The sequence below is a fragment of the Pezoporus wallicus genome, unplaced genomic scaffold (assembly GCF_028554395.1).
Source record: "Pezoporus wallicus isolate ANWC-B61680 ecotype Strahan unplaced genomic scaffold, APGP_CSIRO_Pwel_v1 contig_3365, whole genome shotgun sequence".
Taxonomy (NCBI): domain Eukaryota; kingdom Metazoa; phylum Chordata; class Aves; order Psittaciformes; family Psittacidae; genus Pezoporus; species Pezoporus wallicus.
In genome coordinates this window covers 4,692,246-4,720,166 of record NW_026640883.1, presented here as the reverse complement: position 1 = coordinate 4,720,166, position 27,921 = coordinate 4,692,246, and the positions used below count along the sequence as shown (strand labels likewise).

The window sequence follows — 27,921 nt, the reverse complement described above, 5'->3', positions numbered from 1 at the left end:
ATCCTGTCATCCCTGCTTTAGTGTCAGCATGTCACACGTGAAAAGGTCACAATGCCAGAATAGTCCTGCTGGTTGCTGTTAAAACATGTGGTGATCTTATTTGTTTCTCCTTTACAGCCTAAACATATTCACTGCCATCTCACAGCTAGCTGCTCCTTATGCTAAACAGTGCTACTGTCTGAGTTTTCTCAGTGTTCTACTGTCCTTTTAAGGTACATTCACCCTTCAAGTTGTCAAAAACCTAAGGGATTTTAGTCTAAAAGCTTCTCACAAGCTTTCCCAGCCAGGCCAGCCTAGAGATGCTGCAGCCAACATACCAAGGGCTGAAGAAGGGAGCCTGGTTTGTCAATAAATGAAATTCCCCTCCACTGAACTATTGTTAACCCCTGTCAGAGGCGTACAATCGGCACAGTGCTTGAGACCAAGACTGCTGTTATCATTCTGTCAGTTGAAGCTGTTTTCCAGCAAGCTCAAGCTACTCACCTACATACTGCTGGTAAAAAAGCCAAAATACAACCATATCTGCCTATATCCTCCTCCAAATAATAATTTTGATGTATCAGGAGCCAGAAGAGCAAAGCTGCATATTCATAAAGCATCCTCTGCGTAATTAGCCGGTGCTACACGAGCTTAGTGATAACCTTATACAACTACATGAAGAATGGATGGAGGGAAATTACAGGCAAGATTTTTTTAGAATTCATTGTTCAGCCTCACTGTGGAAAGACATAGAGGCTGTGTACCATGAAGCACAGAAGAGTTATGCAGTTTGCATTGATGGAACTGCATCTTTTTTTACATAGTCACAAAAGAAAGAGGGTTAGTGTTAGCTTCTACTGTAAGTAAGAAAAATTAAGCCATATTCTGATACTATGTAAATCAGCCTCAATATGGATTTAGAGAAATATGCATCATCTGAAGAACTGGTCTGAAGATATTTTTTTCATACCATTTAAGTAAAATACTTAGACTAAGACTTGAAGTTTCACTGAAAAGGTGCATTTATCTTAGTTCTGAACTTTACCTAAATAGCCTACTCCTCTTAATCAAATTACAGGAAGATATATGAAGTTGAACCATACCACTAACCACAACTGGGTACATAATGTGCTAGTACAGAAGCTTTATTGCACTGTTTCTGCTGGCAATTAATGCAAATTATTTTGATATTAGAGATACTGTTATTTGACCAACTAAAACCTTACTGCCAGTGTAATCCTGGGATAAGGGAAGTAAAGCATCATTACAAGCCTAATTTTATGGGGGTCTCTCTTACTTAAAAGAATGTCTTCAATTTTTTACAGGAAAGGAATTCAATGACTCCTATACTGATACTTTGTAGTAGCAGATCACACAAAGCTAATCATAACGTCAAAGCTATCATTAAACACAAAAATGTCTGCATGCACAGAGCATCTGTTTAACTGACAAAAATCTGCTCATTGTCTCTCCTTCATTTCAGAGCAAGCAGAAGAGAGAATGAGATTTCCTGAATCACTGATTCAATTAAAAGCCTCAGAAGCCTTAAAAGGTGCTTTCTCCTTTCCCTGCTTCTTTTATTTCCTTTGACAGGGTGCTGAGGAGGTGTTATACCTGAAAAACGGCCTGAATTTCAGGGGCCAGAAAACTACCAAGTAGATCCTCAGCATTTTGCTGGTTCCATTATTTCATACATCAGACACATGAACACATACAGTAAACAGGAATCTGTGCAAGTGGACTAGAAGTATGATTACTCAGTGATGCATTTGAATTGCCAAGATAGAAGAGCAGTGTTTCTAGTTCACCCATAAAATGGATCTGTTCTACCGACAAGGATTAGATATAGATTCTATATTGTGCTCCTGAAAAGGATGAGATTTCAATATCAATTCAGACCACCAGCTTCAGGGATGCTCAAAGTTAGTAGTTCAGATTGAGATAATCTGAAAAGAAAGTAGAAAAGCATCTTTAGAGAGCAAAGCTAAGCTTAGGAAAAAAGAAACAACACAACAAAACTCTATGACCAATGCTTGCTTGTCTATTGAGCAATTTCTCTGTCATTTTTTAATATTAATTCCAGAACACGAGCATCTAGCCACTCATAGATTAGCAACTGAAGAGAGCTCTTGGATTTTTCAGTGGGAGCTAGCAAAGTAGAAATAATAAAAAATCAAAGTATATAGCCACTGCCAAAATAAATCCATTATCTTGTCGTGTTTACCCTTTTAATGGGGTATAATGAGCAGGTCATACTGTGAATGTAAGAAGCTAGATGTTGAAGGCACCATTTTAGAGTCCAGTGGTTTTCATCAAATGCTTCAGTTTCTAAAATGTGATAATCAGAGATCATAAGGAGTGCCATACGTGAAGCAATTTTCTGTTGTCACGTGCTTTGAGGCTATCCTGCTGTCTGGTATGTACCTCCATTAGAAATAGAGTCCCTGAGCTCATTAGTCTCTGGATTTCTATAGGATAATCAAATAATTGTTGTACTCCAGTTGCCTAAATCAGTTGTTTAAGCACCTATCTTTGATTTGCAGTAGGGATGCATGACATACCTTTTCCTGGTGCATGGATTTGTGTTATCCAATAGCCAAACCCCCAGTCCAAGGGGGGGGGGAAATTAAACATATGGCTAAGTGCATTTTTGGATGTGGGCCACAAGTAAGAGAACAAAAAAATAGTGTTTTGTTTCTCCCTTTGGTGAGAACCATATATAATAGAGGCACTGCTTTTCAAAAATGGATAGCTTAGTCCTCCCCTGGATGAGAACATGGTGTCAGAAAAAGTGGTATCATTTACAAAATATACACACGCATATACTGTTGCAAGAACAGAAGTGGAGAAAGTAATAATCAATATTGAAAAAGAAAACTAACAAGTAAATGAAGCCTAAAGGTTGAGGAAATTCAGCTCTGTGTTTTTGTTTCATATTACACAAAAAAGTTGCCAAATAGATTTGGTATTTGATTAGTGTGTGTGGAACAACGTCATGGTCTGAAGTTGTTAATGTAGCCTAACTTCTGATTGCGTTGAAGAACACATCTGACAGTGAAGGCTGTGGGAACAAAGGGATTAATTTATACCTGGTTTCCCACCTGTGCAGATCTGTTGGCTCTATTGACGTGATGGGTTTATGCTGCCATAATCAAGCTCCAAGGCTTGAAAATGTATATTTCAGTAGGTAGATCCAGATGTATTTTTCAAAGACCCAAAACTGGGAGCTGTTTTCCTCAGAACAGAGATCTATTCACTCTGCAGACTGCCAGATAGCACACAGCAGTGGGTTTCAACCTTTGGGCAAAGTAATACATGTAACACAGCTGAGAAGTTTATTGTTGGAAGAGTAAATTTGCTCTCAGGGGCTTGGAGGTGCATCTCTGTTGGAAAATGTTAGGACTTCACAAGTCAGGAAAAACTGAAAACCACTGGTTCAAAGTCAAGCAAAGTTAGCTTGGGAACCAGAGGCAATCTACCGATGACTACATAGTGCTTTGTTTTGTCCCAGCGCTTGTCAGGGAAAAAATAATCATTGCAAGAGCTAGATTATTTGAAAATAGCCCAGGAAGAGAGATAATTCTACTTAAAATACTGAAAAAATAAAGGCAAAAACTAAAGGGGAATTTGTGCTTCCTAGTGGTAGAGAAACCGCATTTTTAATATGTAAAAATTGTCATAGCTGCTTTGGCTTTAATGAAGCAGTGATAATTACCATGTATGTGGCATTTTCCTTCTTTTATTTTCAGAACAATATTCATATTTCCCAGGGCTCTGAATTTTCAGTCTTTCCTCTCCCTAAATCAATCTGTAAAATTCTTTTGTCTGAACTGCAGATTAGTTGTTGGTTGTTGTTTATCAGATCCTTACAAGAGCCAAGGCTGGCAAAGCAAGCACAGAGCAAATTTGAAAACAGAGCAGAAAAAGTTTATGGAGGAGTGAGGTAACTTTCCCCAACATTTCAAAAAGTATCTGCGTAAGAGGTGGGGTTGGAAAGAAATCCCTGTGCTCCAGGTGAGGCAGAACCTAAGAAGACATGCAAGGAAATAGAAAAGGTTGGCTTTCCTCAGATCGCAAGAACGATGAAGTACCAGATATCTGCTGTACCTCACAGGGGGAATTAGAAACTTCACCCTTAGAGGATCTCCTCTAAGGGTTCCATGCATATCTTGGAGACACCGCACCTATGTTGTTAATTTGGAATGTGGCTTGCATTTATCCTAGCATTTTGTTAAGGAAACCTCCCTTTAGAAATGGTTGTGAAAAACAAGCCTTACTGTGAAGGCTAGTAAACAACACAAAGTAATTAATTCCAAAAAGCCTCCACTTCAGAACCCTCCCCCCCCCCAGATTTATAGACTTTAGCAAATAACTAGCAAAAGTCAACCCATTAATCTCTTCGGTATGCAGCCTTCTGTCCATTCCTCCCATTCCTTCTTTTTCTGCACTTCCCTTGTCCAATTGCCTACCCCATCCTGACTTTACACCTGAAACATCTCAGAATGTGTTTGCCATGCTCGTAGCCACCTAAAGGTGACGAGAAGCAGATCTAAAGGTAATGAGATCTGCATGGTACTTGTGGGCGGCTTTGCTACGGATTGCAATAAAATGCTCTGTGGCCACTTGAGGGAGCTGCTATGAAGTATATGGAGGAGCAGGAACAAATTTGGCTTTCTCTGTAGAGACGCCGGAGATTCTGTATAGAGATTCTGTATAGGACCCTGAGAGTTTTTAAAGATGTTTGTAGTATTTAAAATAAGATCCAGTCGTTTTTTTTTCCCCAAAGTTATACTTATTATCTCTATAGGGCTCTGAATTGCACCACATATTCTACAAAACCTATAATGAGTGGTGTCCCTCAGCGGTTGTTGTTGGGACCAAACCTGTTCGTCATCTTTGTCAGTGGTATGGAGAGTGGGATTGAGTGCGCTCTCAGAAAGTTTCATGGTGACACCAAGCTGTGTGGTTTCATTGATATGCTGGAGGGAAGAAATGCATCCGTAGGGATCTTAACACGCAAAGGACATGAAAATTTCTTCACTGTAAGGATGGTGAAGCATTGGAACAGGTTGCTAGAGGAAGTTGTGAATGCTCTATTCTTGGCAGTGTTCAAGGCCAGGCTGGACAAAACCTTGAGGAACATGGTCTAGTGTGAGGCATCCCTGCCCATGGCAGGGGGGTTGGAACTGGATGATCTTAAGGTCCCATTCAGTGATGCTGTGAAACCAGCATGCTTCTTACTGATAACTGCTTTAGATTTTATCTGAAGCTAAATACATATCTGGTTTAAATATCTGAGCAAATTAGATCAAAAGGCTAAGCTACATTCCTGACCCCAAAACTGAAAGATTTGTAATAGTGTATGGGAAGAGAAGATTATTGACTCTTTAACTGTGTTATCCTACTTGAAAAAAGTAACCTCACCATATAACTTAAATGTTCAGATAGACCAAATCTAGTTCAGTGTTGTCTGCTTGCAAATTAGGATGATGACTATGGTAGTAGATATAATGGCAAATACTAAAGATTATTTGAGTATTCAAACCCTAAAAATTGTTACAGGTAGTGTGGAGGCTCCAGTCCTGAGGGAAACCTGTGTGTGCTATCAGGCACTGATCACAAGGAAAAAAGGACGTGTCAGTGGTTATGTGGGGTAAGAACAAAAATGCAGCTAACCAAAAAATCTGAACACAGTGTTGGCCTGAGACCACTTTTCTCAGAGTTCATGGCAAGCCCTCAGGTGATAAGCAAATTAGATGTGAAATGAGTGGGTAAGGTTCTTGCTATTTTAGGCAACTTGTGTTTGGGAATTCAGATGGATAAATATTCTTCTCATTTTGTTCTATTTCAATAGATGATTGAGGCTGGATGAATGCGAGCTTGGGGCACCCTGAATGAGCACTGAAGGTGCTCAAAGAAGCTTGATGAAACTACATTTACTTGTCCATGCCTGTAGTGATCTGGCATCAGTGTTGCTGGCCCCATAACTTGCTTGTTTTTGCTAGATTAAATAGAACCCTTTAAATTGGCAACTCAGAAACTAACCACCTGAGATATCAGAGAGGTCCTTCTGGAGTATGAGACATCACAGTACTAATCTGTAGTGTTTTGCAGAACTCAAAAAGAAAGGAGGATTACAGAGGGAGCATCACTTCTGTTACCAGTCGTTTCTTGGATTCTACTTAAAAGTTTCCAAAATGATATTTCTTCAAGGAATTTAATTTTTATAGCAACTTTAATTCTAAAACTTTAAGTCTTTTGAATACACAATTTATAGACCTGTCTATTTACTGAAGTACTTTGATTTTTAGAATGATCAGCTTATGGGAGACTGTCAATGGGAAACCTAGTAGGAATTTTTCTGTTGTCGCTGTTTATTTTTTGCAACTGGAAGACATTTGTTTTCCTTTATGCGGCCCCTGTGTAGACTGAATCCTCCGTGACACACTATGTTCTGCCTTCCAGAAGGGTACAAGAAAAGATTCATGTAAGTCCAAGAACACAGACTGAGATCATGCAGCAGCCAGGGCAGCTACATTGTTTTGAAGGGTTATGGAGGGTTTTGTTTGTTTGGAGGGTGTGCAAGAAAAATAACATTTCTTTATGTCACTAGCAAGTATGATAAAATGATAGCAACAATTCAAAAATGTGTAGCAGTAGTTCCTTATTTCTGTAAACAGCCCCATTGGAATGTTTACCAATATCCTATACTCCCATTTGCATTCATATGAAAATTGATAGAAAATAATGCTGTGGTTAGAAATAAGCAGGTCATCTGTGGGCTGTCTTCATGAGGAAAAGGCCAGTGCTGATTTACCATCAGGACCATGCCCATCGATGACAAGGTTATAGGGGGGAAACACATGGCTGTTATCCATGCTGTCAACATTCTATGGGTTAATGAGAGATTTCATGCTCAGCAGTTGTGCCGCATGTTTTATAGGTGTTAAATTCGCCATGCAAAACTTCCTACAGTTTTTCATTGCTTTGCTGCAGGATGTACTTGAGCTTAATTAATACACCAGAGGATGGTTTATTCTCTGCAAAATATGTGCCACTAACATCTCTGACATGGTGGAGATGTGACTCACATCAGTGAAAGTTGCCCGAGGCTACATTTAACCTTGTGCATTCAAGCTGAAAAATAATTAATAAAATACTCCCAAGTGTTATGTTTTTCCCTACCCCCAACTCAACAACTTAATGACAAAGGGAGTAGGTACACAGAGAGCAGCTCTGTTTGTAGTCAGTTTGCCTTTCTTTGCAACATTTCTCACTGAAAAATGCTTGTAATCTCAGACTAAAACACCAGTAGTGTTATCACCAAATTAATCCCAGACCTTATTTGCATAAGAACTCTATTCTTCTTTAAATTGCAAGCTTTGCAATTGCTTATTTATTGCTCTTTAGCCAATGCCTAACATAAATAAAACACTTGTCCCAGGTGGAGCCTTAGTCATTATGGTGAAAGAGATAATGATGGTAATAATAACTGTATATGGACTATATTCAGGAAGCCTAAATTCTATGCAAGTTCTTATGTCCAGTCAGAGGAGAGAGCCTATCATCTATAAAAGTGATTAGAATGGTCCGAGTGTCAGGATAAGAGGGAAACACTAGTCTTAAGAATTGACATGGGTTTGTAATTTTAATTAGTTTAGTTATTGCTGTTGCAGGACAAATAAAATATATTCAAATTTTAAATAAAAAGCGATGATTATAATAATGGGACAAAAGGCAGATTTATTTCCCCTCTTCCACAGCCCTCCCCCAAAGTCTAGAGAAATTTTTGATACTTGTAGAAATGTCAAATTTAGCAAATAATCACAAATTCTACTAAGGATCAGCAAAAATCAATGGTTTTTTTTCTGCTTAAAAATAACCACATTTCTGTGCCATTTCAAATATAAAAATGAAAGAAAAGAAAAGGAGTAAAACCTGCATATAAAAGCCATAATTTTAGCAGCACTCATTACCGTCTTTATATAAAGATAAGAGCCTCCTTTTTCCATTAGACAAAGATGTTTCAAAAACCCATAGTTGTGTTTTTTCATAGTTTTTGGTATAAGTGTTCACAAAAAGGTACGTTGTCATGAATTTTTTACTTTGGAAAAAAATCTTTTCTGGAATTTACAAAAAAGAAAAGGTGGGTGGAAACAGAAACCACAGGCTGTTGTGAAAGACTATTGTACCACTGAAATCATATGCAGGGATAGAAAGTAGCTGAAGTATTATTCTCGGTTTCAAATTAACAAGCACGTTGGTTGATAACTGAAATCTGCCATCCTGCATCAAGCATCTTGCATTTTATAATGTTAGTTTGACAACTGGGACACTCGTGTTATCTTTCTAGCATTTCCATCTTAGACCCCCGAGTATGAAATCTCACTCTTTGCTTGAACGAGCCAAGGGAGGTTGTTCAAATCTCTAAGTGAGGTTTCTGTAACCCATCATGGATAATCTGGAGGTTTCACCCTTAAATCCTGCCTTAAACTAAATTGCTGAAGTGAGATGGTGTGAGTACTCCCCAGAGTTCAGCTATGAAGAAGATATTTTGATGCAACTGTCAAGCAAGCTCATCACAGCAAGGGGAGATGCCTTGATTTGTGAGGATATGGTGTGGTTCATACTAAATAGCAGCTATCATTAATGATCATAAAAATAAGGTAAGACATTTTCAATATGTATGCTGTCCTGCTGTGTGATACCAGAAGGTGTTTGTGCTGACACAGTTATGAATATAAAAACAGGAGCAAAACAGGAATGAGAAGGCTTCGCAGCAAACCAGAAGTTGGAAGAACTGCACCAGAAGTGGTGCAGTTAGACCATGGAGGTTTGGCCTGATTCTATAGGGTTGTTCATACAACCTCTTTCTTAATGTGGAAGAAGGAGTAAATTCAGCCCAATAAGTCAAGGGTTGCTATTTGATTCAATAAACTTAGTGCTCTAATCTTTGCACATCATGACTTATTCTAGAGCAATTTAAACAGGAAATGAAGTCTGAGGGTATTGCTATTAGACAAAGATATTGCATATGCCTGTTTGGAGAGGTCAGAGTGCATGAATGTAGTAAGGAGGTGCACCATCAGCAAATAGCAGCAGAAGAGAAAGAGAGATAAGTGAGCTCCAGATTTACTATCAGAGTAAGAAAATGGATAGGAAGAGAAGTGAGTGACAGCACAAGTAGTGAAAGTGGAGTCACAGAAGAGGACAGCATACTCATGTTAGCACTGGCTTCATGGGTTACCCTATAGATTTAAATTCATTAAGTCATGACCATTGAAAACAACTGAAATTGTGAGTATTTAAGTGAACGCTAGAGTGTTTTTAGCTACTGCTAACTCCCAGAGACATCTCCTGGATGCTTGCAACTGTTGTATGTCTTTATGGTTAAAGAAATAAACAAACAAGCCTGACAAATGTTGAATGGCTCATGTGTTATTTGCGGTGGAACAAATAAAAGCAGAGTGATGCCTAAGGGGAATTTAGGTTGAAAACTGACAGAAAAGGAAGTCTTTGAATACCAAATGCAGCACCACTTAGGAAGGTATTCATAGGACTTAGAACTGCTCAACGAATTAGAACAGGTGAAAAGAAGAGGATATTGCCTCTTCACTTCAATTACTAAAGAAAACAATTGTAGAAAGAGACTTTTTTCTGCATGGTCTAGCATAAAACTACATAGAGTGTTCCTCATCTGGAAGCAGAGTAACTCTGTTTTGATGTATTCATTCCTATCCCCAGCTCTCACCAGTTTACTAAATGACCCTGTGCTTCAGTGGCTTTACTTGTAGATGTGTACTGGCTATATCCTCTGCAGTGTCCCAGTGAAGGATCATTCTGTAAACAGGGCAGCAAAATGCACCAGTGGTGAGAGACAGAACGAAGCCTTTGCAATATGCAGCAAAGACTGAGAGCATTGCCTGACGTGGACTGAGGATATGGCAGCATAAGCTGTGGCACTACCATGGTGTGGGGGTCAGAGTAGTTCTCTGGCACTCTTGCATGGGTTCCCTAAGGGTGCTCAGTGCCCAGCTCCTGCTGAAGGCCACTGTGGTCTGAGAAACATACCAACAGTATGACTTAAGGTTTAAAACTGGTTTTAGAGGTAACTGTGAAACAGAGCCTGTTGGATGGGAAGAATGCTTGAAAATAAGAAAGCCTTATCTAGAACTGAAACTTAACTTGCAGATACATAGTTTTCAGTCTCCCCCTGAATTGGCAGTAATTTTGCAAATAATTCTAGGTAAATGTGGTGGAAAACATTTGTGTTGCCAATGTGAGGGGCAGGATTTTCTTGACTATAAAAGGAGTGGAGAGAATCAGCTCAAATATAGATACTTACTGTGTTGGCACGTAAATTTGGTCAAATGAATCCTGACCTCAGTGTTTTGAAATAGCAATGATGATGTGCGAAGTCTCCAGGTTCCTAAGCTTAGACTTTTTATGTGCTTGTTGTGATTTCCTTGCACTTAGGGCAAACATAGCTAACCTTTTCTCTGCCCCAGGATAGGCTAGGAATCTCCTGCAAAATAAAGTGTGAGTTCTTATTGTAGTCACCTGAGGCCAAGAGTTGGATAAAGCAAAAGACACTTTACTAAGAAAACACTGAGAGATTTTGCAATATAAGCATGAGATCTGACAGTGCTGAAATACTGGCTTCACTTCAGTTCCGCTTCGCTGCATCTTCATCACTTGCTTGCATCCCACACTTAATTCAGATGTAATCTTGGAAACAGCCACATTTTACACTAGTGAATAAAGATGACACGCTGCCTCGTTCTCCCTCTTTCTGATTCTGCCTTCCATTGATTTATTAAACCCCTGAGTTTTGATGATAAACTATTTTTCATCATGCTTCTCTGAAGGGGCATTTATCACATGTAGATCGTGTTGATGTTGATCCATGCTTTCTCTGGGAGAGCAGTGCTTGTGGGTTTTCTTGTTCACATTTATGCTTGTTTGTAAGCTGTTCTGAAATAAACAGCATCACGCCTAAGTTTATTGACGTGATTTTCATGTGCATTTGGTGGTGTTCCCCCTTACCCCCTCCTTTCTGAGCTTTGTCATTCTCCGGATGGGTGATGGTTGAGGTATGAGTCACAGAAATTAAACAGTATTAGTGCATTCTTTAGTGCTTTTGAACAGATCACACTAAATAGAACAATAATGCATTATGTTGTGTATTGTTCCGTAGGCTAATTACCCAATCAGATAATGTCAGGGAAGAAAACTTGTAGTAGATATTAATTATCAATGCATGGACTAGTAGCAGATGGCAGTATTTGCAGTGGAGAATAAACTGATGGTTCAGTGGATTAATTAAAGCTTACACGGCTTCATGCCCTCCACTCAAAACACAGTGTAATAATAACTGTGTGTCTTTTTAAAAAGGAAAACAATATTTAGCTGTGGTTCTTTAACTGATTGGCTTTTCCTGCAAGTAGTAACAGCAAAAGGAATTGCTGATTTCCCCAAAATAATTCTAGTGGTCTCCATTTGCCTCGGGAGTGCTCAGTATGGATTTAAAATGAGTATTTATTGTAAAGCATACCAACAGCTCTGGGAACAAAGACTAGGTGTAGCTATGTGCTTTTGTTTCCAGTTATTGGGCTGTAGAATACTGCTCCATTTTGCTTTGTCTGTTGGCCAAATTAATCTACATTACTTTTCCTTGCATCTCTCCCTGAACTGTACAAGAATACTGGGGCATCTTCCCTATAGATTTTAGATGATATGAACTGTCTGAGAACAAAAATAAAAGGGGGAGAAAGGGGTGCAGCTTTCGTCTAGCCAAAGTCTACATAAAAACCATTTAAACTCAGATCTGATAGATGTGGCAAACTTCCACCAGAAGAGCATTCTCTGCTGGCAGACATTGAACTGCTCTCCATGTCAGTGTGTTAAGTGCAAATACTGCTCAGCAGTTCTTTGTCTACTCTGAATACCATAACTTTCCCCTGGGATGATACACAGAGCTCTGGTGCTTCCCAGGAACTTTGGGAGCCTGGTAGGAAAATCAGCTAGAGCCCTTTCATGCCATACTGGTGAGGGAGGGCATTTGGCAATGCTGCAGCCGTGAATGAAACACCTCTGCACCAGTGAGGAGGTCCAAGGGGAAAGGAATGTCGGAGCAGTTTCCAGTACCCAGATACCAGGGAGAAAGCTATGTGCAAACCAGAATGATAGAAGAGCAACCATTTAAAGGAAAAGGACTATGGCAAGAAACACCTTACTTCTGTTGGATCCAGGTCTGCTGTGACAAATTAGTTAGGACTGTGAGAGAGAGGCATGCTATCACATGATCTATTCATAAAGGAAGGAAAAGCAATAACTGCTCTGACACTAATGAGGTATAAAATATCTCACCTGACAGCCACCAACACATACAAGTCTTGATTTTTCTCTAGGCAATATGAGCTTAGTTTAGATTTTATTATCTCCTGCTGGCTGTAAACTTCATGGAAGAGACAAAACAGAGACACTAGACTCCCTCTGTAAGTTATATAAATTAGTTTAGAGATGCAACAGTAGAGTTTATTGTCAGTTTTTGAACTTTTGACAGTGAATATCTGATTTGGTAAGCAACAAACTCACAGTACCTGGCACTTTTATGCACACATCTCAGTTTTTGTCGCGGTTTTTGCATAGATCACATCTGGAATCTAGTACATTGGTTTTCTGCAAGCCCAAATCTCCCTTCCAGAGATACCTGGGTAAATCAAAGATAACTTTACTGAGGGTTACAATACACTACTATCAAATGATTGAAAGGACTAGATAACTTTGCCTAAAATTAATTCTATCTTTATTTGCATAATCTAAGTCTATAGAGTCTCATCAGTAGGAAACAAATCAGTTCCCCCCCACCCCCGAGTCCAGAAGAATCCCACACAGAGATACTTTTCTCCTTAAAAAAAAAAAAAAAAAAAAAATTTAATTCTTTTTTCTTTTCATTTTTTCTTTGCTGTGAAGTCTCTTTAGAAACGAAGGTTGGATTTTTCTGAGTAACGTGGCTTTTCTGTCTGTCTTGCCACTTCAAATGTTTTCTTGATTAATTAGTGAGATTTCAATTTCCAAACCACCTTTAATATTAAAACAAACAAAAAAAACCTCAAAACAAAAGTAAAAACAATCAAATAACAAACGAAAACAACTATCATTTGGAAGAGGCATTAACCAGATTTCTCCCTTTTATTGTTTCATCTGTGAAAAGTGTCCTCTGTGTTTTCTGTTGGTACATGGCAAAGTGTACACCTTTTTCCTTGATTCTAGGTATGCGAGGAGACCCCATCCTGCATATATAGATCTGCCCCTCTATCTTCTGGCACACTGGAAAGTGCAATAGTTCTGCGCTACTAAGGGCCACTGTGAACCTTAAAATTTGAAAGAGATACATAAAGGCCGAAGTCTTGACAGTTTCATGTCCTAGGGCAGGATTGCTTGGAAAATATTCGTAGTTAAAGGGAGCAGGAGTTATTACCATTGTATTCTGAACCCCTATTGCACCCATTTCTGGGCAACGCTCTCCAGCTGTGAGAGTGCTAGTTTGATTAGTTGACTCTACTTTTATTTTCCCATCCTATGACACAGAACTAGTCCTACAAAATCAATCCCAGCAAGACTTGGTGGCAGCTTCCTGCTGACTCCCTGGCGTTTCATGACTGCCTTGAGGCTAAAGCTTCTTGATGTGGATACATCCAGTGTTAGGCTTTAATTTTAATATACTGTTTCTCAGAAGTTCATTCAATATCTTTCTCATAGCTTTTGCCAGACACAAAGCATGTTTCCACAGTAACAAATAAAGCAATGTAATTGCCCATGCACCCCGTCATAAATCCTTCAGGTGGTGATTTTTAAAATGTGGACAGCATAAAGACTTGGACAACTTTGTTGTTTCAAAGCAAACTTGCAGATTTCAGACTGTCAGCCAAGAGATTTCCCACTGAGTTTAACTCAGCTGGATATGTGAATATGTCTCTGAGATAACTCACATGCCAATTTTTATGTTGCTGTTGTGTTTGTGTATCTATCCTTACTCTTTGCTATGGTTATACCAGTGGGTCAACTATAATCAGACCTTGGGTGGGACTTGTTGAATTGCTGGCTGTTTTTTTTGCTGTCATGAGCCCCAGCAAGAAAAGAGGGCAGTCAAAGGGCAGCTTTTTGCCAGCTGGGAAGCCAAGGTAGAGGTCATTGTTCAGGGAGAGGAAGGCCTGTGGACTTACCGAGCTCCTCCATATGTTATGATGAGCTTCAGTGCTGCACGTTCCCATTTAAAGAGGTGTTTGAATGACACAGTTCCCCCCACTCACCCATTTGCTGCAAGCAATCAGCAAAAATGTTCGTGACTTTTCAAACAGGTTTCATTAAATATTAGAAAACAAGGCTGAATTTCATTAAAGATTAGCAAATAAGGCTGAACAGGCCCTTGGCTTGAGTTCATCCTGGTCAGCACAACCTCTTTGTGAGCTTCCCTCACCACCGTCTCCATTTCAGAGGGCTATTTCTCTGCCCTGTTTCAATGGAGCACCAGCTGTGGAGAGTCCCCAGTCTTTCTAAGGGGATTTATTAGAGAATTTACCCATAAGCAAAAGAAAGGTAGGGTTTGGGTTTTTTCCCCCTGCTAGCATCTACCGTAAATCTTCTTCCTGCAGCTGAATTAAAACCACTGGTTTGACAGATTACACTGTATATTTGTGCCAAAGACAGTGTGTGAAGCTTCCAGAAGGCTGCATAAAAATCAGTCACTTCAGAATCAGCTTCCACAAGGCCCATCTTAATCTTTGCTGTTGAGCTCCTGTAACAACCCAGTTAAGACATGTAACACTCAACTGGGAATCCACTGCATCTCTGCCAAGCAGCTGTATGTCGTTCTGTCAGTGCTGGATTCATGGAGGCATAGGATGGTGATTTGTCCAGTTTCAGTGGCAAGAGTACTGCTGGCAGTACTGCAGGGGAGCACAATATTCCAGTCTCAGTCTTTGTTAGGTATCTCTCTGTTATGCACAGCTGCTACATCAGCCTGTCCTTCAACCCTTCTTTCTATGAAATAGGAGACGAATGGGCTGGGGAAAGATGCTCCATCTAAGGATTTGATATCAGTGTGATAATATACATTGGAATAGCATTAAGCCTAATTTTAAGTATATTAACCTGTCTCCTGCCCTGATTACTAAAATTCTGTCTGGATGAGTAGAAGTGTTCGTACCAAACAGCTACATGAAAAGCACATAGAGTAACAAGAACAAGAAATATATGCTGGTAATCCATTTAAATGCAAATAGCTAGCTATTTGACCCGAGATGGAAAAGTTGAAATAGATTCAATATTAAATTCATAGATCAAACTATCAACAACAGTAGTTAAAAAAAAATATGTATATATGCTTTCTTCAGCAAACTATTTTGAAGTTAAATCCAATCAGTTTCAGCTCCTGCAAAGAGAAAGCACCGTTTCCTATTAGATGTAACTAGGGTACAACACTTAGGTACATGCAAGTGTTTTCTCTGTTTGAATCCCCAGATTTTCTTCTGCTTCCAAAAAAAACCCAACCTCATAACAGGACTGTAAAAAGGATGACTTCATTTAATTGATAAATGAAGGTTTTAAAGTACTGTTACCAAAATTAAGTTCTCAGTAATAATGAGCTGAACTTAAAAATCACAAGGTTAGTCGGTTGTTGTTGTTTAATACATATATTATCTTTTGGGTAGTTTCCTGTATTTTTGATTAAAAAAAAATATCCTTCATAACCCTGCAAAGTGGAATTTATTTTTCACCAGAGGGTGAAATTATTTCATAGTCAGCAACTACACTGTAGCTTTAAGAAAAAGAATTAAATGTTCTGACTAACTACAAATAAAATTCCATACAGATGTTCTCACTTGATTTTTCTGATGGCCAAAGAAGCTATATGTTCAAGATCTCATTTCAGAAATATTTACAATTGTTTTGGACAATTACATATTACAATCTGTTTATTTATTTATTTTTAGCCTGTTTCAAATCTGCTGCTGAACGGGGCTGTTCAGCCTGGAGAAGAGAAGGCTGTGTGGAGACCTCATAGCAGCCTTCCAGTATCTGAAGGGGGCCTAAAAGGATGCTGGGGAGGGACTCTTCATTAGCGACTGTAGCAATAGGACAAGGGGTAACGGGTTCAAACTTAAACAGGGGAAGTTTAGATTGGATATAAGGAAGAAGTTCTTTACTGTAAGGGTGGTGAGACAAGGGAATGGGTTGCCCAAGGAAGCTGTGAGTACTCCATCCCTAGCGGTGTTCGAGTCCAGATTGAACAGAGCCTTGGGTGACAATGTTTAGTGTGAGGTGTCCCTGCCCATGGCAGGGGGGTTGGAACTGGATGATCTTAAGGTCCTTTCCAACCCTAACTATTCTATGATTCTATAAATAAATCTGAAATTTGAGTTAGTTTCTGTTTAGGCTTTAGGGTAGCTCAGCTCTAAGGAAAAAACTGTAACCTAACCTAGTCATTTTGTAAACTAATTCTGGATTTGTGATTTCTGCTCTTGTTAATCGTTGCAATGAATTTTTACTGTTCTCCAACTCACTTGACACCAGATCAGTGTAGCTGGGTATGGGAAAAGGTATTAGCTACACAATAGTTTAGCAGCAATCTTGCATGTCTTTGACAGACAAGTTTCTAATTTCCCTTGGATGCCATTTGTGGTTGTTGCCTGTCCCCTGCAAGTGATCCTCTAGGCTCAGTTTCTGGTACCCTTTTTCGCTGGAGTTTGGAGTCATCTTCCATCTTAGGGACAGAGATTTTCCAAATTCAAACTGTCTGAACTCTCTGAGTGCAGTCTGGATGGGATTATTAGGGGCAAAATTACCTAAAATTAGGGGCATCTTTCTCCACCACAGACTCTACTACACACCTTTCACCATTACTTTAAAGTTTCACCATTACTTTTGCTGCCTTCCAGCAAGACAAAGTTGCTCCTGTGAAGGGGAAATAATGAGCATTACTGACATGCTGTCCAGAATCCATTTCAGTGTGTCTTCCTTTCTGTAAAGAAAAAATTCACGCAAGTATTTCACTTGAGTATGTGAGTACAACTGGTGAAGTGAATTAGGATATAATTCTTTTGCCATAGCTCTGTTTGTATGTTCAAAAGTGGGTGGCTGGATGCCAGGAAAAAATATTCAGTGCAAGTAGTTTCTATTATTGCAAATATAACTTCTTAGCAAGAAATTTTCCTGAAGTTCTCCTCACCGCTGACTCTTTGTACACTTAGAATCATACAATCATAGAATAGTTAGGGTTGGAAAGGACCTTAAGATCATCTAGTTCCAACCCCCCTGCCATGGACAGGGACATCTTACGCTAAATAATATCACCCAAGGCCTCTTCCAACCTGGTCTTGAACACTGCCAGGGATGAAGCATTCACAACTTCCCTGGGCAACCCATTCCAGTGCCTCACCACCCTAACAGGGAAGAATTTCCTCCTTATATCCAGTCTAAACTTCCCCTGTTTAAGTTTGAACCCGTTACCCCCTGTCCTATCAATACAGTCCCTAATGAAGAGTCCCTCCCCAGCATCCCTATAGGCCCCCTTCAGATACCGGAAGGCTGCTATGAGGTCTCCATGCAGCTTCTCTTCTCCAGGCTGAACAGCCCCAACTTTCTCAGCCTGTCTTCACACAGGAGGTGCTCCAGTTCCCTGATCATCCTCGTGGCCCTTCTCTGGACTTGTTCCAACAGTTCCATGTCCTTTTTTTGTTGAGGACACCAGAACTGCACACAGTACTCCAGGTGAGGTCCCACAAGAGCAGAGTAGAGGGGCAGGATCACCTCCTTTGACCTGCTGGTCACGCTTCTTTCAATGCAGCCAGGGATATGGTTGGCTTTCTGGGCTGCAAGCGCACACTGAAGCCGGCTCATGTTCATTTTCTCATCAACCAACACCCCCAAGTCTTTCTCCACAGGGCTGCTCTGAATCTCTTCTCTGCCCAACTTGTAGCTGTGCCTGGGATTGCTTTGACCCAGGTGTAGGACCTTGCACTTGGCATGGTTAAACTTCATGAGGTTGGCATCAGCCCACCTCACAAGTGTGTCGAGGTCCCACTTGTCTTTGGTAACAGTGTAGATACACAGACACCTTCCAGTTTATAAAAAATACGACAATAAAGCATTCTTAGCACTAATGTAATTTCTGTACCCCTGGGGATAACATGAATATCAATTTGTGTTCTTACTGGATCATTATTTAAGGATATCTGAACTTTTCATTGCAGACTGTGAAATGCTTTTGTTGATAACAGATCTAAGAATATTTTCTCTATTAATCTCATTGTTAGTTTTAAATGGATTACTTAGGGCTGGGAAGAGGATCCTTTAACAGAGTAATCATCTGGTATAAATGAGAGTAGCTGAAAAATCACCGTGGTGCATTATTGGTAAAATTCCTGTGATCTTGAATGCAATGCACTTGCCCCTAGATAATGGGGTGTCATCATCAAGGATTTCATGCATGCTCAAATTTCTCCTGCTTAAACATCTTTGAGTCCTCTGCTTTCTTGCTATGATTACGGAATATTTCACTTGCACTTATCCAATGAGCCATGCTCCTACTTGCTGTGGTTACAGCCCCATTTCCAAGGGTAGGTGGTAAGTTCAGTTAGGAAAGAAGCATTGTCTTCCCATCTTAACGTTTCCTGAAAATGTATCTCAATATTGCCACATAGAGGTAACAGCCCAATGACTATGGGTCACAGGATCTTATGCCATTCTTCATGAACTCTTTCTGTAATACATGTCCAGTTTCATCTGTTTCTTGCAATAGATTGCTTCAGCCTGCCCTTACCTGTTTTTACTTAGCAGATTTTTTTTTTGCTCACTGCCAAAACTGCAAACCCCAGTATCAGCAGGAATACTTGCATTTCGTAAACAGCTTCCCTCACTAAATTAATTCCTGCCAATTTGTAGCTCATACAAAACCTATGTTATTAAAATAAATGTGCACCATCTTTCACGCTTTGTTTTTAAAAGCAAACTCCACAGAACTCTTGGTAGGTTAGATTTCAGCATGCCTCAATGTGGTGAGCAGAGCTCTGAGATTAGACCAGAGCATTATGGATTAAGTCTTTGGAGGTTAAAATAGCAGAATAAGGATTTTCTAGAGACCATGTGGTGCGTTAAGTTCCCCCATTTCCAAGGAGAGATGGCAAGTTCAGTTAGCAAAACAGCTTGATTCAACCTGCTGAGCCTCTCACAGTGAGGTCTCTGCAACCCTGATTAGACTGCTTCTGCTACACAAGTTGTAACAATAAAGCTTGGATGTATCTACCTTTCTAGTGCTGTCTGTAGTGAAGTGCATTACTTTTGGATGTGGATGCTGCTTGAGTAAGACTGAGGGATGAGAGGTGTATTGTGTTCAATAACAATATCCTCTTAGCTGTGTGCCAGCTGGAGTGAACTGTGGGAATAAAGTTCTCTTAGCAAGCCTCTCCATCTTTGATCTGTCTCCCGGTATAAAGTCTTCTTTTTGTTAACTTCCTATATGCCTTATCTTTTGAAATAGCTTTTAAGTGACATCTAATAACCATACCTTTCTACATTTTGTGAGTTATCTCCAGACTTTCAATGACCAAGGATGCAGAGCACAAATGCCAACATACACCAACCTAGCAATTGCTTCAAGCTAGCTACTTAGGACAAAACTTCCTTTCTTGAAACACTGAGCACGGAAAGGATAGACCTTTTGGATTGGAAACTGTGAAGTTGTCTAGGGGTAGACATAAGCCTAATCAGTCTACTTGTGTTGACAGCTTTGGAGCCATACAGACTCACACCAGCTGAGCATCCAGCCCACAGTGATGGCTATGGTAGAGTGGACAAACAGCAGGAACGACACAAAGGCAACAGCATGGGAAAACTGACACATTTGTGTTTCAGGGAAGTCCACTGAGGAAAATGTTGTCTTTACAACTAAGCTTACAGAAAGGTAGGCTGGGACCTCTACACTGTCTGCCTTTACAGTGGAAGTGCTGTTGTGATAGGAGAAAATTGTATGTCAGAAAGTCTCCTTGCTTCTTTCTAAAGATTTTCATATGATCAGCTGCCAAACAAATCACCATTTCCACCTTCTTGCTAAGAGCTTTCATCCCTCAGGGAAAAGCTTCCCTCCCTCTTTCCTCTAGAGAAAGCATCTCTGATACACTTTTCCTGCCAGCTTCGTACCAAAACATCTCTAGGGTCCATTAACATCTGGAGTTTGAATGGGTACGCAGGGTGTTTCAGTAGCAAGTTTTTTAAGGTGAAGGAGCAGAACTTCTGTGTTGTATCTTTAGGAAATATACTTCTAGCTTAATCATTGCAGATGCCCCATTCAAATGAAACTGTGGATTTCAGAATGGATATTTTTACAGCATTATGATTCAAAGTAGCACGTTGCTCTTCAAGTACAAAAAAGAAGTCTACAGAACATGAAGAGCTTTCATAACTAATGATTTAATCATTGGGTTTTGACTGGTTTTTTTATTAATGCAGACATTATTACTCTGGACATATTGCTAGGTGTTTCTTTGGCCTTTGATCTGCATGAGTAACCCCTGTTAGCCCTGACATCTTTTGAACTTTCAATTCAAATGTTAATTTGGGGAAGGAGGGAGTCATGAGCAGGAGGGACAAGGGAGAAAGGAAGAGACAAGCATTATCTCATGTATGCAGCACTGCAGCTGTATTATCCCAGCTCTTCAGGCTGAGCACACAAATCCCTCATGGGGGTACAAATGCACTATCTCTATATATATGTTGCTCCATATATGAATAAGACTTGAGCAGCTCAATATACCTAGTACTTGTGGGTTGTTTTATCCTTTTCTCTTATCACATTTCCTGTACTTGCAGGTAAAATTGCCTAGTGAAGTAACGACCACAGACAAGAAGATACCTGCTAATTTGGGGTTATCATACTCTGCAATCTATATTGTGATTAGTGCAGCTCAATGACAGCACTTGCTCCTCACCTGCTGATGGCTGTCTCCCTCTTTCTAGGCTGTGCTGGTATATATTTCAGTACAGGAGCAAGCTTTGTCTGTGGATATCAAGGCAAAAAAGGCAGAGAGCACTTCAGCCTTCCCCGTGTCAGCCATCACTATGCCATCTCTTTATGCAGCAGAAGACACAACTTTTCCCAGAAATTCTTTTGGAATTATCATACCTGTTGAATCCCTTCTTGTTGTTCTGGACTTACTTTTCTCATTTTTCCTCCTGCTGGGCTTTGGATTCTTTTCAACCATGTCAAAGCAATACTTTCATGTTCCTGTTGCCTGTCTGTTTTTCCCCACTTCTTGAGTGTTCTCTTTTTGTAGTTCATCTCAGTAGCTTGTACAGAAGCCCCTTCCTTGGGCAAGAAGGTCTTCTGCAGAAATTCCCAGTCTTCCTGGAGAATGAAATGAGCTCTTGAGCTCTTGGTAAGTTTTCTGCAGAAGTCAGCCAGCAAGCCTTTTCCTCGTATGGCTGTCTCACAGCTGATTTCCTTCAGACGTTGAACAGAGATATGGGAATACCAGACAACATTTAGCAGTCTGGGGACACAACTTCTTCACTGTATGCATGCTCTTCATTCTGTTCCCTTCAAATTCATCTTTTTTCTTCTCCATGTCTTTGCTGTTTTCATAAAATGTGTGAACACATTTATTTAGCCCTCACAGCTGTGAAGGAGTTTACTTGAACTCAATTTGATCAGGGTGATTTATTTAAGCTCTGTTTTCAGAGCAAAAAATATCGTACAAGTATCATGTCTGCCAGCTTCACAGCCTTGCTTGACCACATGTGTCAGATAAGCCAATTGAACAGATGTATGCAGAAACTGCAATCATGTCATTTTGACACTGCCAAAGGAGAGGACAAATGAAGGTGAAATTTTTAATATGTCATCTCTGGTCTGTTTATGCTGTTGGTTCCCTTATTTTTTTAGTGTTCATCTTCACATTTCCCAATAAAATATCTTAATTTTTCTGTGTAGAAATACCAGTATCAGTCATGGGACCTGTTACCATTCCTCCGGAACTCCTTCTGTAATACTTTCCATTTTCATGTATTATCGTAATGGATTGTTTCAGCCCACCCTTACCTGGTTTTACCGTTTTAAGTCAGGCACTTTACTTTTTGCTAATTATCAAAACTGCAAAAAACACTGTCATCAGGAATATTTACATTTTATAAACAACTTCCCTTAGTTCCTGCCAATTTGTAGTTCAGACAAGACCCCTGTTATTGAAACAAATGTTCACTGTCTTTCCTAACTTGTCTTTAAGAGCAAACTCCACAGAACTCTTGGTACATCAGATTTCAGCATGCCAAATATGGGGAGCAGAGCATTAAGACTAGCCTAGAGCATTGTGCTCTGGATGAAGTCTTTGGAGGTTACGCTAGCAGAATATGGAGTTTCTAGCGACCATCATTTAGTGTGAGGTGTCCCTGCACATGGCAGAGGGCTTGGAACTAGGTGATTTTAAGGTCCTTCCCAACCCTAACTATTCTATGGTTTTATGTGGTAAATAAATTGCATTTCTTTCAGCCTTATAGCTCGATCAAATTTGGGCAGTTTTTTCACAGGAGTGGCAAAAGACATTGACAAGGGTTTATTTTATTTCCACATGAAAACGCCATCTCCAGAGGGTAGGAGAAACCTGTACAATATATTTTCCCTTTACCATGATTTCAGTAATGAAAAAAAAAATCATTTGAGTTGAAATTACCCACAGTCTGTCAGTCTTGGATGGGCAGGCAGAAAGGCATAATGTGTAAAATTTCATCTCCAAACAGTAGCCAAACTCTGAATAATTGATAATGGGGAATGGGTTTCTACAGCAAAGTCATTTTCAGCGCTGTCAGCTGTGCTTGCAGTAGGTGCAATTGTGTACCAAGCCATCAGAGGACACTTATCTCTCAAGTCCTCAGTCACGGTATTACACAGTCTGGGGAATACTCAACTGCCAAGAGCTCTGACTAGAAGGTTAAATCAGAGGAGATGTTAGAACAGCAAATCAGAGCTAAAATTTTGTAGTAATACATGCTTAGGCATTTGTACTGCAGTCACTGCAATAAAATTCTTTTGCTTTTCCATGTCTTGATGTTCCTTTTTAATTAATAAGATACTGCCCTCTTTCAGATCTTTCTTATTCTTCAGGCTCACTTCCCATTTAATAAGAAAGATGAATCAACTGAGGCTGAGCTGATGAAGACATGGCACAATGCCTAGCTAAAGCAAATGAATATAGCTTCAAAGGACAGTAGTATCTGAGAAGTTTATATGACAGTTGAATGGGATTTGAGGATATTTATATACCTGAAATTACTGATTTTGTTGAAATTTAATCTGCTCCAGGAAAGAGCTGAGGTCAGCACATATTCCATTGGAAAATTAATTTGATAGCTTTTGCTATATAACTATGGAATGGAATCTACTTATGTTACTAAGTCCTTTTGCAGCACAGAAAACCTGTTGCTTGATGCTTGGTATACAAGAGACTAGAGAGTACCTCTGCACATCAGACATGTTGGGCTGTGGAACAATCTGGTAGGTTTGCATCACCCTTTCTTACCCTGGCATCACATCACCACTCAGTCATTCTCTGACTGACCTCTCAGTCAAGATATATTCATTTCATTGTGGTTTGGGTTTTTTTTGTTTTTTTTTTTTGTTTGTTTGTTTTTTGTGAATTTCTTTTCATTTGCAGAAATAGCTTCTTTTTTGATGAAAGGGAAAATGACAAAAATTACGTAAAATTTGATCACTAGATCAAAACTATTTGGGATATTTTCAATTTGTGAAATTGTCATGTCTTTTCTCTTGTGTCCTTATATAGAATGAAGAAAAGTTTCAAAATCTGGTAAGTTTTCTTTGGGTGAGAAAATGCTTTCCCTATAATTCTTGTTCTGGTCATCTATTGCATGGAGTCTAAGGGAGGCAGAATAAATGATTAGGAAGGAAAAGTGACATTTTCCAGATTGTTTAGACAGATAATGTGAAAAATACATTCCTTCTCTCTTGGTTTCAGTGAGACTTGATTACTATATTGCAACTGTTAAAGGTACAATAGAAGTATCAGCTTGGCCATGGATTCTGTATGCTCAAGAGTAGTACAGACTGCTGGCAATTTGCATGTGCAAACAATCATTTTATTTTCTCTGCTGCTGTTTTGCTCTCGTGCATATGGCAAGAATACCCTTGTCTTTGGTAAGACCCACTCTCTTTTCGACAGTGTGAGTCACTCAGACTTCAGAAGGTCAATCCAATCTCTCAGTCCACTGCAGCAATCAGCTCACTTGCTATTGCTTCATCAGAACATAATGCCTAAGTTAGTCCAATCTGTTCTCCCAAAGGGCTGACCCTAGCCCTGAAAAACAGAAAGGAACAAGACCCCTGCTTTCAACTGAAGAAAGTGGATATGGTTTGAAGGTTGAAATTCACTTTTTTAGCAGAATCTTTCATTATTTTGAATTCTATCCGAGCCTCCAGCAGCTTCAAAGAGTGTCAGGTACATGCAGTGCAAAGCTACTGCCATGCAATTCAATGTACAATACAACATGTCTGAGAGGAATATTGATTTTTCAGAGATCATGAAAAACAGAAAAATAAGAAAACACTTTAGCATGTCCTTGGCCTTCTGCACAAATAACCTAATGTTTATGTCCCAGCTTATTTTCTTCACACTTGCCTGAAGGCCTTTGTGGAGCTTTTGTAAAGACAGTAATATCAGCTGCAATATGGAAGCAGCTCTCTCTAGATTTAGGTTGCTATTTCATTTCCATGTAAGATGTTTCCCTCAGTGAATTGAGATGCATTTGGGGGCATTGCAGTATAGTTTAACTTCATCCGAAACTCACTTTTACATCACAGTATCTAATGTTTGTCTCCCTCTTGAGTATTGTTTGTTTTGACGTTGTATTTAAGGGCTTCTGAGAAAGAAGCAGCAAGGGCAGGAAAGAGAGAGAGGCCTGAAAAAACAAGTCTAATGAGACTGAACACTTAGGAAAATACTTGAGTACTGCCATCACTAGGCTCCTCAGGCTCCAGTTTTGTGATAGCTTTAAGCTAATTTAAATGCGGGCAGCTGAAATCCCACCCTGTTCATACTTCTGACCTTACTGTAAGTCATGTCAGCAAAATCCGGGTGGTGGACAGCAGGGAAGCCTGCCTCTTGCTGCTTCAGAAAATAATGAAAGATATCTGGGCAGGTCAGATGTCTGAACTATGCTTGCAGAGAACCAGCTGCTTAATTGAAATAAAGAAAACATATTTTCCTTTGTTAGAGTGGAATAAGTGTCATATGCAGTGTCCTTTCTATCTAATGTAGCATCAGCAATCCTCAGTTGTATTATTGTCAAATATGGTTTCCATAAATGAGTCTGCTAAACTCATAGTTAGAAATGTAATCTAGAGACTACCATGCTTTTTGGTACAGCAAAGCAGCCATAAACGCTATGACAGTTGAAGAAGGTCATAAATCCTGGAGGCACTTCCGATATTATCAGAGGTCCAGTTATTGTCATGATAGATGAAATGTGCATTTCTGAGCTTTATGCTGTAGCACTTCCAATGCATGGAACGAGGTACTCCAGCCATAGACCAACATCTTCCAGATGTTCCCTGGCAACTCAGAAAAGATGGCAGAGTATTGTTAAGAACAGAACTGCTGTGGGTGCAGAGAGAGCATTTAATCTCTGCCTGGTTCAGGTACCATTCAGCTTTTGTTCTCTTCATGTCACTGGAGACTGCAATACAAAATTCTATTCTGTCCTGTAGAAGAATGCTATTCTGTGTAAATTTGAGTAAGATGAACTTTAACACTATGTTCTGGGACAGTACATTGATTTTTCTATATAGATTTAATAGGGAATATATTTCTTCATGTAGGCTTGTCTCTAGAGACTATGGTTGTGGAAGACCAGTTAAAGATAATTTCTTTTTGGATGCTAAATCAATAACTCTAATTGTGCAGATTAAATGCATTGCATCGCTTAGTCTTTATTTTGTGGCATAATGAGAGTGTAAAGAAAGAAATTACAATTAAAAAGTAAAAGCTTCCTGTCCTTTCCAACCCTAACTATTCTATGATTCTGTGATTCTGTGAAAGACTGAAGAGGAAAAGTGACTGTTTTCAAGGCTGGATTTGGAGTACCAACTTAACACTTTGTTGACCAAGATTAAGAAAAGTACAATTATTTATTATGTTAGCTTAAAGGTAGAAAGATGGACATAATCAAACATTAAATCTGCTGACACCTTCTTACCATTTGGCTTATGTCCTGCTGATAAATCAGTGGCAATCCCTGGACTAAATTGAAACATCAGAAAGAAATGTGAGCTGAGTGGAGGTTGGAGAAAACACCTCTTCTGAGATGTTTTAATTTGATGCTGAAACCAAGAGTACAAATGGGTAGAAATAAATAACCTTCTCCACTCTTTTATGCCCTCCTTGCAAGCTTTGAAGGCCACAGCATCCACCGGAGTGTCACTCAGCCTTATTTCTCTGGCCTTCAGAGAAACCCTGACCAAAGTGTGCCAGAAACAAAATTAACATTTCTCACCTATAGGATTACTTATTTTCCCACTGCTGCACACCTCTGAGTGTTTGCTTTTTCTTTTCTTTAGTCTGTTCCTTTTCTTCCTTTTTTCCCTTTTATTAAAGAAAAGAATCTAGTTAGAGGAAGAGTGTGTCTTTGTGCTGCTCTCAGCAGTGATTAGGAAGGCAGCTATGTCTTGAATAACCAGTTAATGATGTATATTTACTCTGCTCTAGGTGGCTGATAAGGATACGTATCGAACTCCTTTTTCACTTGCGCAGATACTTTATATGACAGTCTGCAGAAACAGAAGCAGCAAATTTATCTTTGCTGTTCTTTCTTCCTCACTCTCTGGGCATCTGTTTTTTTTGTCTCCGATAAAACATATTCATAATCATAAAATAATCAATAGCAGCAGCTTCAGCAGCTCCTTTTGGCTATCATTGTCTTGAAAGAGAACAAATAATGCCACCTTCATAATCAACAGAAAAGTCATAAAAGGGACAGCATCACAAAAATTTCTCTATACCCATAGAGAAAGGGAAAAACAGGTAGTTTTAAAATTAAAGCTTTCTTATTACTTTAAGTTTTAAAAGTTTTAACTATCTGTGGGTTTGTTACTTTGCCAGAGATGCTTTTTCTTTTTCAGGTATGCTTTTTCTGTTGCTTTAAATAAAAGCTGCTACCATGGAACTAAGCAGACCAAGGTTTCGACTCAAAATCTTCAACCTTGCTTAAAAGATGAGATATTTGATTCAACCCTTTTGATCCTCTGAGTTTTTTTTGTTCTACTAAATTTAGCACAGTAATTGACTCCACTGGATTACAGTGGGAATTTGGGGGTTTAATATTGATTTAACTAGTTTTGTAGTGTCAGCTGGTTGCCTGCACTTTGGAGCATTTCCTAACCAAAAAGCAGAATGTTACCTTCAGAAAAGTAAATTTGCTCTTGTAACTACTGGCAGTATCTTAAAGTTGTACCAATATGGCATCTCAAACAGCTATAAAGCAGAAATCTGGATGGGGTGTTGTGGTTTAACTGCACCTGGCAACTAAACACCACACAGTAGCTTGCTCACTCCCTTCCCAGTGGAATGGGGGAGAAAATTGGAAGGGTGAAAGTAAGAAAACTTGTGGGTTGAGATAAGAATAGTTTAGTAGTAGCAGCAATAATAATAATAGCAACAACAATGTATAATTAAAAAGAAAATAACAAAAAGAGAGAGAAATAAACCTCAAGAAAAACAAATGATGTAAATGAAAAACAATTGCTCACCACCAACAGATCGATGCCCAACCTGTTCCTGAGAAGCATCCCCCCAGACAGATTTCCTCCTAGTTTATATGCTGAGCCTGATGCTGTGTGGCACAGAATATCCTTTGAGCCAGTTTGGGTCAGCTGCC

The 27,921-nt window shown here is 39.5% G+C and overlaps 1 long non-coding RNA gene across 1 annotated transcript in view; it reads left to right on the top strand.

Annotated features, from left to right (window-relative positions):
* Window positions 1-1,488: 1,488 nt before the first annotated feature.
* LOC130605481 (uncharacterized) overlaps window positions 1,489-27,921 on the top strand; it is a 114,901-nt gene continuing 88,468 nt past the window's right edge. Inside the window, exon 1 of the long non-coding RNA XR_008973715.1 lies at window positions 1,489-1,531. This is a non-coding gene — a long non-coding RNA (uncharacterized LOC130605481). The remainder of the gene's footprint in view (window positions 1,532-27,921) is intronic.